Source organism: Mastigoproctus giganteus, chromosome 5 (assembly GCF_048544385.1).
Source record: "Mastigoproctus giganteus isolate SK-2022 chromosome 5, ASM4854438v1, whole genome shotgun sequence".
Taxonomy (NCBI): Eukaryota; Metazoa; Arthropoda; class Arachnida; order Uropygi; family Thelyphonidae; genus Mastigoproctus; species Mastigoproctus giganteus.
In genome coordinates, this window is record NC_143579.1 from 3,772,356 (window position 1) to 3,785,012 (window position 12,657).

A 12,657-nucleotide genomic window follows, 5' to 3' on the forward strand; every position below is an offset into this window, starting at 1 on the left:
GAGTTAAATAGCTTAGTAATATGGTGAAATTTTCAACTTCCAAGGACTTGGAACGAAGTAAAAAAAAAAAAAAAGTGTTATTGAGTTCACATTACCTCCATTTATTCCACGGAATGCAAAATACGTTTCCATGATTTTTTTAAAGTTTGCACCGGCCGGCAAAAACTTATGTAAAGTCGAATGAATTTCCATAAGTCTAATATTACGTAAGCCGGGGAGTTTCTGTATATTGAAATTCATTTTTTGGAGCATTTTACTTACCAGATTAATTGTATTTAAAATATCATGACAAATTATAATTGAACAAAGAAATTTATAAGATTTTATTTTTAAGGCTATTGATTTAGCATGATTCCCTAATGCACTGGTAGTATTACCGCCAAATTTGAATACACTACATCAAATAACAGAGGTTATATCACCAAACCAGCCTTCATGCTAATTATTCAGCCACAGAACTCAGTCAACATTCGCATTCACACATTTATAACACTAAAACAGATTCTGCAATAATATTAACAAAACTGAATTCCAGTTATAAACTATTATTAATACACAAAGCTTTAGCCATTGAATGATTTTCCTACTGAACCTCACAGGATAACATGTAAAATTTCTGGCGCGCATGCTAACCATGCACCACGGGAGCTAGAGTTAATCTTTATAACACTCAGAATTTCTTTCCCAATTAAATGAACCAACTGATGCCAGAACTGCAAAACTCCAATGTTAGGACTCTTGGTTCTTCTCTTTCTTCCCCTCAGGGAATTTTTTTATATTTTTTAATTTCCCATTTTAATTTCTTCATTATATTTTAACTATACAGATTAGGAGGTAAGTTTCATGATATTTATAAGCAATGCTAAAAAATTGAAATCGTATAAAGAATCAAAGCTATAAACATATGCTAACAAATAAGTTGCACGTGGTAACACAAAAAATACCCTGAGAAAAAATTAAAATACAGTATATAGTATGATCAGTCTTCATATAACACGTGTTTACACTACACAAATTTGATAATACACAATTTATAAATAGGGGAACGATGTCGTATATAATACGAACCGAATTCGCTTATGCACGTTTCACCTTCGTGTTTACAAGAAATGGCAGTTGAACTAGGGAATCATTCGAACTGAATGAAGAAAAGTTTCTGAAAATGTATTTATGTTTTTCATATGATTGAAGATTTCAGTGAAGGGGAAACACATTTCACCATAATAACATAAACACCCACAGTTACAGTTATCGGTATTAACACAAATGCAATTAGATAGAGTTTACTACCTGTCTGTAACAGATTCCACTAGCAGGAACACAACTGGAAATTGTTTTTATTGTTTTATGGTAGTGACCTCCAGAAATTGGAAATTATAGACCAATTAGCTTGTTATCCCATATCTACAATTTGTTCACAAGGGTCATTACTAACAGATTAGAAAGAATACTTGATGAGAATCAACCGAAAGAGCAAGCTGGCTTTAGGACAGGATTCTCAACTATGGATCACCTTCACGTAATATCACAGCTAATGGAGAAAGCAAATGAATATAAAACACCATTATGCCTAGCATTTGTGGATTATGAAAAGGCATTTGACTCCATACAGCATAAGGCAATGTTTCGAGCACTGGAAAGACAAGGCATAGATACTCCATATATTATGATTTTGAAGAAAATATATGAGAGTGCTACATCCTTTATTAGACTAGACAAAGACAGTAGCAAATTTAAAATCGAGAAAGGAGTTCGACAAGGAGACACAATATCTCCGAAGCTGTTTACTGCTGCCCTTGAGGAAGCTTTCAGAAGATTAGACTGGTCGCAGAAAGGAGTCAATGTGAACGGAGAGTACCTAAACCATTTACGATTTGCAGATGACATTGTGGTCATAAGCCACGATCCCAAAGAATTAGAGGAAAATCTTAATCAGTTATGCACAGTTAGTAAGGATTTTGGACTAAAGATGAATATGGCTAAAACAAAAGTAATGATGAACAAGTATGCCACAGAAAGGGAAATAATGATTGAAGGAGCAGTAATTGAAAAGGTGGAGTCATATACTTATCTGGGACAAGTTATTAGCTGTAATAATGATAAATGGCTGGAAGTCAAGAGAAGAATAAATTTTGGATGGATAGCATTCAGGAAATATAGTCACATACTGAAGAGCAATATCCCAGTTTGTCTGAAACGTAAAATAATGAATCAATGTATACTCCACACCATGACTTATGGAAGTGAAACTTGGGCACTCACCAAAAGAATGGAAGAGAAGCTAAGAACTACACAGCGAAGAATGGAACGAATTATATTGGGAATCAGACTGTTAGATAAGAAGAGAAACACATGGATTAGGCAGCAAACTCAAGTAAAGGACATTCTTATCAAAACTAAAGAACTAAAATGGTCTTGGGCAGGACACATAGCTCGAAGACATGATGACAGATGGACTAAGAAAATAACAGAATGGTACCCAAGAGGAGCTAGAAGAAAACCTGGAAGACAAAGGCGGAGGTGGATAGATGAAATTCATGAGTTTTTGAGTAGTAAATGGATGGCCAGTGCTCAAAACAGAAGGAACTGGAAAGTTGCGGGAGAGGCCTTCATCCTGCAGTGGATTGAAAATGGCTGATGATGATGATGGTAGTGACCTCCAGAAATGTGTTTTAGTAAAATGTAAACTAGCACGAGGGGATAACAGTGTGTTTCTGTCTTCACTGCTTTGTTTATTCAGACACTACACGCAGCTTTGTTTATGTGTATCAAGCATGCCTCCTGATTTTTGTCCTTTTTATACTGTAATTGTGTTTTATTCCCTAAAAATGAGTAAAATGCTTGAGAAATGTGTAAAAAGGAAGCGTGCTGGTGAAGATACTACAGATTCAGAGAGAAAAAGAAAAGTAATATCCATAGACTGTCAAATTCTTACTGGGGAAAACTTGTAACAGCCTCATACTAGTGTTTATGGCCAAAATCACACAAAATCCGGGGTTTCTCCAGTAAGGCTTATGGCCAGTCTGCCTCTGTCGATATAAGAAAAAATTAAATTGTGAAACGCTTTGAGCTAAATGAAAGAACATGTGATATTGCACTTATCGTATTGAAAGAAGTTTGTTAAGAATGAAATATGCGTTTGCACTAACGCATTTAAAAACTTAACGTTTAAGTTTTTAAATGCATGGCAGACACGTTGAATACTGCATGTTCGTGTCAAACAGCACATGGGATTTCTCCCAACTCCGCTGCTGTACACTGCAACAAGACACTCCTAAGACAGAGGCAATGGCATGTGTGCTGGTAGTAGGATTATTCTGGATGGCATTCAACACACTTTCTTCCATGGCGGGAGTTTGCGTCAAACGTGGTCTGCTCGCACTACTCCTGTTACCTCTAAATGACCCATAATTGCACAAATTTTGATGCACACGTGCAAACAAACGGTGGTCCGGTACATGTCTGTCTGGGAAGCGTTCTCCATAAATTCTTTGAGCAGCTCATCCATTGCCCTCTGCTAATCCATACACTAGGTGCATGTCTACCAGCTCACAGTTCGTATATCGATGCATGCTCTTCGTGCAACAACTACTGCTTGAATGAGTAAACCAGAAATTTTCTCTCTCGCGAACTGATGAACAGCGCTGTCTACTGACTTACGATGACGTTTCCGGTTATGAGTTCCTATGTGATTCACATTCCTTTAGATGTTACGTACCTCCCCTAAACGTTTGTACCAATATTTTTGAGACACCCTGTATATATATATCATCATCATGAACTTGGTCTGCCTTAGGTCTTTTAAGACTTGTTCCGTTGTAGCTCTTGGAGGTGGTCTTGATCTCGGCATCGTTGTCTTGGTTGATCCACATCTCTCTTGCCTGTAGGTTTGTACTTAAAGGCTAATTTTGGGATCTGGTCTGGGTTCATTCTTTCTATGTGGCTGATCCATTTTTTCTGATACCGTTTTATGTCATTAATATGTTATCTACTTTTAATTTCTCACAAATATCAAAATTTGTTTGGTAGTCTAGTCTTGTAAAGTCTAATAATGGTCTTAAAAATCTCATTTATGCTGCTTGTAGTTTGTGTTCATCTTTCTTATTTATGACCCAAGTCTCGGCTGTAGAAGAGGGCTGATTTTGAAGTGATGTTGTGCAGTCGTAATTTTGTTTCAGTTGTCATTTGTTTTCCGAAGTGGCGTTTAATCATTCCATTCATTTTATTATATTTTTGTAGTTTAGTTTGGATGTCTTTCCCTTCATTTGATATTAAATTTCCAAAATAGGTTAAATCAGATATTTGTTCTATTATTTTGTCATCAATAACAATTTTGACCCTTCGTATGTTTTTTCCACATAATCTCTTTGATTTTCATCTCATACTTTTCATCTATTTTATTCAGTTCATTTGCTGCTATCTGTAGTTCACCTTCAGATTTTGCAATTATAACTTGATCATCAGCATATAATATAATGTACTTTTAACTAAATACATATAACGACTTAGATTACAAATATAACATAATTAATTAATACATAACTGATACGGCAGTTATATAAAGGGAACTTGTAGATAATTAATACTTGACACTGAAAAATATATATACCGTTATAATTGTGTTGGGATACAAGTTTAGGGTTATAATTTTGAACTGAAATTGAAATTTTATTGAAATTAATAGAAATCATGACTCAGACCAGAGCAGCAAAGCAAAAGGCTCAAGCTAATGGAAGTGCTGTGGCTCAGAGGAGAACTGAGGGGGGCAGTTGCCTTCTGAATCACAGCTTTTTAAAATGCACTGCTTGCATGATGTTTGTGGAGCATTCAAGTACGGGACATGATATTGCCATGGGGGATGTCTTTGTGTGTGCGAGGAGTGTATCGAAATCAGGCAACAACTCAGCGTTGTTATGGGCCTATATGAGAGCTTGAAGGACAGGGTGGATGCCCTCGAAGGAACTAAATTGAGGGGCCCCCATTAAGCTCTCAGCTGCCCACATCAATGCCAGAGCTTGCACTTGGTCATCACACAACACAGCGGCAACCCCCATGGCAGAATGCGCTGGTCCCACAGGAACTAGTAGTTGTTGGTGACTCTATTGTCAGGGAAACGGGGAACATGCTTTGTAAAAAGGATAGGTGGAACAGGACCAGGGTATGTCTGTCAGGGGCAAAGGTTGATGACATTGTAGAGCGAATATCATCTTTTAAGGGCACAAAACGTGATATAGTTTTACACGTTGGCACTAATGATATCAAGAGTAGGAGACCGGCAGAATTACATAACAAGTACGGGTCACTGTAGGAAAAAAGCTGTGAATTAGGGTTGAATTTGAAAGTGTCACAATTCTGCCAAGACACGATAGGAGGGAGTATATGATGAGAGCCTTGTCGATCAATTCGGCCCTGGAAAGATTGTGCAAGGCTCAAGGGGTAGCATTTTTTTTAGCCTGGACTGTACTTGTTAACAGGAGACACTGCTTCTACAGGGATGGGATACACTTAAATAGAAAGGGTGCAAGAATATTTGCTAATGCTATCGAGGCAGTGTTAGGTGGGTCGGAAAACTGCCAGCTTGGGGGGAGGAAACAAAGACTAATAGATTAACAGTAGCCACTGGCAGAGGTGAAAGAGATTCTTGCACTGCTTCTATTGGAATGAGCAGAAGCATGAAAAACAAGATGCAGGATATTTCAGAGACTGCTGGGAGTCATTGCGACACAAGTAAACACATGGGTTGTGTTAGGGTAGCTAAGAAAAAGAACAAGTGCAAGTATATACTTAAGTGTATACTTGCGTGTGCATGTATACTTGCATGTGATCAAAACTGAGAGTAGGAGTGTGCTACAGGCCTAATGACTCTGATGAGTATAATAAGAAACTGTACAGAGAAATAGAGTGGGCCAGTAAATCAGAGAGTCTTATAATGGGGGATTTCAATTTCCCAGATATTAACTGGAATTTGTGGGTTGGTCACTCACACACAAGCAAGGCTTTTGTGAATTTATTGGATGATTGTTTTCTACATCAGCATGTTCGGGAGGCAACTAGAGGGAGTAATACTCTTGATATGATAATCAGTAGTGATTCTTCATGCATTAAGAATCTGCAGATAAATGAACCACTAGGTTGCAGTGATCACAGTGTGCTGAAGTGGGATTTACTCAAAGAGGTAACTACCATTAGGGGTAAAGGGAAGGGTTATTGCTTCCGTAAAGGCGACTACGATGGACTGAGACAGTTTTTAAATTATATACAGTGGGATCAACTGATTATGTTACCAACAGCAAATTCAAAATAGGAAGCATTCAAAGAACTTATCTTGGAAGCTACTAGGCTTTACATACTAACTAAGGAATATGGTTCAAGGTTTAGGCCTAAATGGATGTCAGATGAAGTAATGAGACATATGGCAGAGAAGAAAAATGCATGGGATACATATAAATTAACACGTGACACAGAAGCCTATGATAGATATAAGTTGATCTGTAACCAAGTTACAAAGGAGGAAGTTGATGGTTCAACTGTTTATGATCCCGCTTGTTGCTCAGGTGGCTAACAAACTAAATGAATATTTTGCATCGACATTCACACATGAGGAGTTATTCAGCGAGCGGAATGCCAGACTCTGGCAGTAAGCTAGATAATCTTGTAATAACTGAGAATAAAGTGGAGGAGAAATTGTTGCAGATAATCACAAGAAAGGCACCTGGGGTGGATGGGATCTATCCAGTTATATTAAAGGAGGCGGCAAAGGAAGTAAGCAAACCCTTAACCATAATTATGAGAGTTTCCTTGGACTCAGGGGAGGTACCCATAGACTGGAGATATGCAAATGTGACCCCAATTCACAAAGGAGGATCAAAGGCTGACATAAGTAATTATAGACCTGTGAGTTTAACTTCTGTTCCAGGAAAATTAATGGAGGCACTCGTTAAAGAAGCACCGCAGGATCATCTAGACAAGACTACAGTTACAGCTCGGACACAGCATGGTTTTGTTAAGGGGAAGACTTGACCAATTTGATTAGATACTATGATGCAGTCACAAAAGAACTGGATGTAGGGAATAACTTTGATGTTATATACTTGGATCTTAGAAAGGCTTTTGATACTGTTGTGCATGGAAGACTGCTGCACAAATCGGAGCAGTGTGGCAATGGAGGCAAATTGCTGCTATGGATAAAGGGGTGGGTGAGGCGAAAAAGACAGAGTGGTAATCAATGGACACTACTCATTGTGGACTAATGTTATTAGTGGATTCCCTCAGGGTTCAGTGTTGGGTCCATTACTGTTTTGTGTAATTATAAATAATATTAATGATGGAATATCAAGCTTAATGTCCAAGTTTGCAGACGATACTAAGGTTGGCAGGGTTGTTAAGGCCACTACTGATGCTATGCTGCTCCAACAGGATCTGGAAAGGTTGAGCAGATGGGCTGAGAGGTGGCAAATGAAGTTTAACATTGACAAATGTAAAGAAATACATATGGGAAACAGCAACCCCAGAGCAATATATCAACTCTGTGGTACTACACTGACAGTGGTAGAGAATGAAAAAGACCTGGGGGTAATTGTGCAGGCAGATATGAAGTTCTCTGAGCAGTGCAGACGAGCTTCAAGAGTAGCTCATGGTGTCTTATCAACGATATACAGGAATTTTTCTAGCAGGGATAAGGAGGTGATTATTCCCTTGTATAAGGCAATTGTATAAGGTTTGCCTTGTATAAGGCAAAGGATGTAGAGCTGCTGGAACGAGTACAGAGAAGGGCAACAAGATTAGTGAATGGAACAAAGAGTTGCTCTTACGAAGAAAGGCTTAAGTTTTGCAAATTACAGTGTCTGGAGACTAGGCACTGGCGAGGTGATCTGATAGAGGTGTATAAAGCCTTGAATGGTTTGAGCATGCTCAATGCTGATGGGATTCTGCCTCTTGCTCAGAATAATCACCTGAGAGGGCATAAATTCAAATTGAGGAAAGACAGATGTAGGATAGATGTGCGGAAATTTGCCTTTAGCCAGCGGGTAGTTGGTTGGTGGAACAGACTTCCATCCCTTGTTGTGGAAGTTGATAGCTAAAATAAATTTAAGGCTCAGCTGGACAGGTATTTTGAACGAACGGAGGGGTGAAGGGAAGGGTTTTTTTTTTTTTTTTTTGGTTTATGTTGCATAAGCTTGATTTCTTGCATCATATGCCTCTACTATAATGCTAATGCTAAAAAGAATGTAAGAGAAGCTGAGAACTACACAGTGAAGAATCGAACAAATTATATTGGGAATCCGACTGTCAGATAAGAAGAGAAACACATGGATTAACCAACAAACTCAAGTAAGGGACATTCTTATCAAAATTAAAGACAGAAAACTGGCAAGACTCTTCACAAAATGCATTAGAAAAGGTGTGATGTCTAAGGAGTGGAATAATGCAATCACAGTTTAGCTGCATAAGAAAGGAGATAAATCAGAAATTGGAAATTATAGACCAATTAGCTTGTTATACCACATCTACAAGTTGTTCACAAGGGTCATGACTAACAAATTAGAAAGAATACTTGATGAGAATCAACTGAAAGAATAAGCTGGCTTTAGGAGAGGATTCTCAACTATGGATCACCTTCATATAATGGAGAAAGCAAATGAACATAAAACACCATTATGTCTGGCATTTGTGGATTATGAAAATTCATTTGACTCTATACAGCATAAGGCAATGTTTCGGGCACTGGAAAGACAAGGCATAGATACCCCATATATTATGATTTTGAAGAAAATATATGAGAATGCTACCTCCTTTATTAGACTACACAAAGACAGTAGTAAATTTAGATTTAAGAAAGGAGTTCGACAAGGAGACACAATATCTCCAAAGTTGTTTACTGCTGCCGTTGAGGAAGCTTTCAGAAGATTAGACTGGTCACAGAAAGGAGTCAAACCATTTACGATTTGCAGATGACATTGTGGCCATAAGCCACGATCCCAAAGAATTAGAGGAAAATCTTAATCAATTATGCAGAGTCAGTAAAGATTTTGGACTAAAGATGAATATGGCTAAAACAAAAAGTAATAATGAACAAGTATGCCACAGGAAGGGATATAATGATTGAAGGAGCACTGATTGAAAAGGTGGAGTCATATACTTATCTGGGACAAGTCATTAGCTGTAATAATGATAAATGACTGGAAACCAAGAGAAGAATAAATTTTGGATGGATAGCATTCAGGAAATATAGTCACATACTAAGGAGCAATATCCCAATTTGTCTGAAATGTAAAATAATGATCCAATGTATACTCCCCACCATGACTTATGGAAGTGAAACTTGGGCACTCACCAAAAGAATGGAAGAGAAGCTGAGAATTACACAATGAAGAATGGAACAAATTATATTGGGAATCAGACTGTTAGATAAGAGAAACACATGGATTAAGAGCAAACTCAAGTAAAGGGCATTCTTATCAAAACTAAAGAACTAAAATGGTATTGGGCAGAACACAACTCAAAGTCATGATGACAGATGGACAGAGAAAATAACAGAATGGTACCTAAGAGGAGCTAGAATAAAATCTGGAAGACCACGACGGAGGTGGACAGATGAAATTCATGAGTTTGTGGGTAGTAAATGGATGGCCATTGCACAAAACAGAAGGAACTGAGAGGCATTCATTCTGCAGTGGATTGAAAATGGCTGATGACACACACACACACACACACACACACACACACACACACACACACACACACACACACACACACACACACACACACACACACACACACACACACACACACACACACAATGACGTATGACTATTATGATTCTTGACTACACAATGTATGTCTTCACTCATTATTAGTTTATTATTATCCCTACTTTCACATTATTTTAAATTTGTGATTCGTACTCTCAGAACTCAGTTCAAGGTCCTTTCTACAGAAACAGAATTTACGACCCTGGACTATCTAAGCCTTGCTTTTTTACTTTTCTGTATCCTTCCTCTTATTTCTTGTGAGCCAGAGGTTTTATGAACGCATATTGAGAAACTATTTTCTTCCTATATTAATTCTTTTTTGCTTTCACAAAGTTTCCAGCACCTTTCCTTGCTGCTTTGTTTGTTAGTTAATTACTTTCTTATCTATGCTGAGTTGTGTCTATCATGAATTCAATTTTTAATTTTTTTTCACTAGAGGTCACTAGCCACACTGTATATATTAAACCATTTCCAGATTTGCTTTCTTTTTTAGCACCTGTTTTGCTGATGTTTATGAGTTCTTCATCTATTTCTGTAGTCCAAAATTACTCCAAATTTTCATTATTTATTTACTTTTCTTTTGACTTTACTTTTTGGCATATATTTTGAATTTAAAACAGAGACACAATATTTTTATCTTTTCCTACAGTCATGATGGTTGCCACTTTGAAGAGGACAACAAGATTGTAAGTTATACAACAATATTCTTTTCTAGTGCAGGACTATCCTTTTTTTATACTATTATATATTTTTATATTGTGATTTAATAATCATTAGAGATTATAATAAAAATAATAATCAACAATATTGTTGTGTGTGCATGAGGCACACAGAGAGAAAGAGACCCGTTTCATATCTTCTGAACAACCTGAGATTCTTTAAAAAACAATTAATATATTGAGAACACATTATGTCACAAAAAGGAAATCACAATTTGAAAAATAGATATTTTTATTCCTTAACATTAACCGTACACAAAAGTGCATACTTACATTTAATAATATCATTAACACCAATCTCATTTTTTCCTTTTCTATCAGCAAGCAAAATGCTGAATTTAGCATCATTGAGAAGAAGTTCAGCCTGAAAAGGAAACACTCCTTAAAATAAAAATTCTGCAGCGAAGTGGAGGCTTTAAGTTTATAAAACTCTAACAGGGAGTTAAATGATTTTGTAATAACTGAGAGCAAAGTGGAGGAGAAATTGCTGAAGTCAAACATAAGGACCTGGGGTGAATGGGATCTATCCAATTATATTAAAGGAGGCAGAAAGGAAGTAAGCAGGCCATTAGCCATGATTATGAGGGCATCCATGGACTCAGTGAAGTTCCCCAAAGCCTGGAGATGTGCAAATGTATCCACAATTCACAAAGGGGACACGAATAATTACAGACCTATTAGTCTAACTTCTGTTCCAGGGACAATAATGGAGTCATTGGTTAAAGAAGCACTACAGGATCATATAGACAAGACTTAAGTTATAGCTCGGACACAGGATGGGTTTGTTAAGGGGAAGTCTTGTCCGACCAATCTGATTGGATACTATGATGTGGTCACAAAGGAATTGGATGCAGGGAATAAGTTTTAATATCATATATTTGGATCTTAGAAAGGCTTTTGATACTGTTGCACAAAAAGCCGTGAAATAGGGTTGAATTTGAAAGTGTCTGCAATTCTGCCCAGACACAATAGGAGGGAGTATATGATGAGAGCCTTGTCGAGCAATTCGGCCCTGGAAAGATTGTGCAAGGCTCAAGGGGTAGAATTTTTTTCAGCCTGGACTGTACTTGTTAACAGGAGAGATTGCTTCTACAGGAATGGGATACAATTAAATAGAAAGGGTGCAAGAATATTTGCTGATGCTATCGAGGCAGTGTTAGGTGGGTCGGAAAACTGCTAGCTTTGGGGGAGACAAAGACGAATAGATTAACAGTAGCCACTAACAGAGGTGAAAGAGATTCTTGCACTGCTTCTGTTGGAATGAGCAGAAGTCTGAAAACCAAGATGCAGGATATTTCAGAGACTGCTGGGAGTCATTGCGGTACAAGTAAACACATGGGTTGTGTTAGCGTAGCTAAGAATAGAAATAGGTGCATGTATAGTTGCGTGTACACCAATGCTAGGAGTTTAGTAAATAAATTTGATGAATTTGAGGTATTGCTCAAAACATCAAAGGCAGATATTGTTGGGATATCAGAGACGTGGTGTCACACAGATATAAGGAATGCAGAACTGGAATTTGGGGAGTACAATGTCTACAGAAAGGATAGACTGGATAGGAAGGGAGGAGGGGTTATGCTATTAGTTAAGAAATACATAAAGTCCAAGGAAGTGAAGCCAGTGGACATCGCTGGACAGTGCAGTGTTGAGTCAGTTTGGTGTGACATAAGCATTGGGAGATCAAAATTGAGAGTAGGAGTGTGCTATAGGTCTAATGACTCTGATGAGTATAATAAGAAACTGTACAGGGAAATAGAGTGGGCCAGTAAATCAGAGTCTTATAATAGGAGATTTTAATTTCCCAGATATTGACTGGAATTTGTGGGTTGGTCACTCACACACTAGCAAGGCTTTTGTGGAATTATTGGATGATTGTTTTCTACATCAGCATGTTCGGGAGGCAACTAGAGGGAGGAATACTCTTGATTTGATTATCAACAGTGATTCTTCATGCATTAAGAATCTGCAGATAAATGAACCACTAGGTGGCAGTGATCACAGTGTGCTGAAGTGGGATTTACTCAAAGAGGTAACTACCATTAGGGGTAAAGGGAAGGGTTATTGCTTTCGTAAAGGTGACTACGATGGACTGAGACAGTATTTAAATTCTATACAGTGGGACCAACTGATGATGTTACCAACAGCAAATGCAAAATGGGAAGCATTTAAAGAACTTATCTTGGAAG

General features: G+C 37.6%; 1 long non-coding RNA gene across 1 annotated transcript in view; it reads left to right on the forward strand.

Moving 5' to 3' along the window:
* Positions 1-12,657, forward strand: part of LOC150085134 (uncharacterized) — a 34,439-nt gene that overhangs the window by 18,127 nt on the left and 3,655 nt on the right. The window contains exon 2 of the long non-coding RNA XR_016546965.1: positions 10,402-10,438. This is a non-coding gene — a long non-coding RNA (uncharacterized LOC150085134). The remainder of the gene's footprint in view (positions 1-10,401; positions 10,439-12,657) is intronic.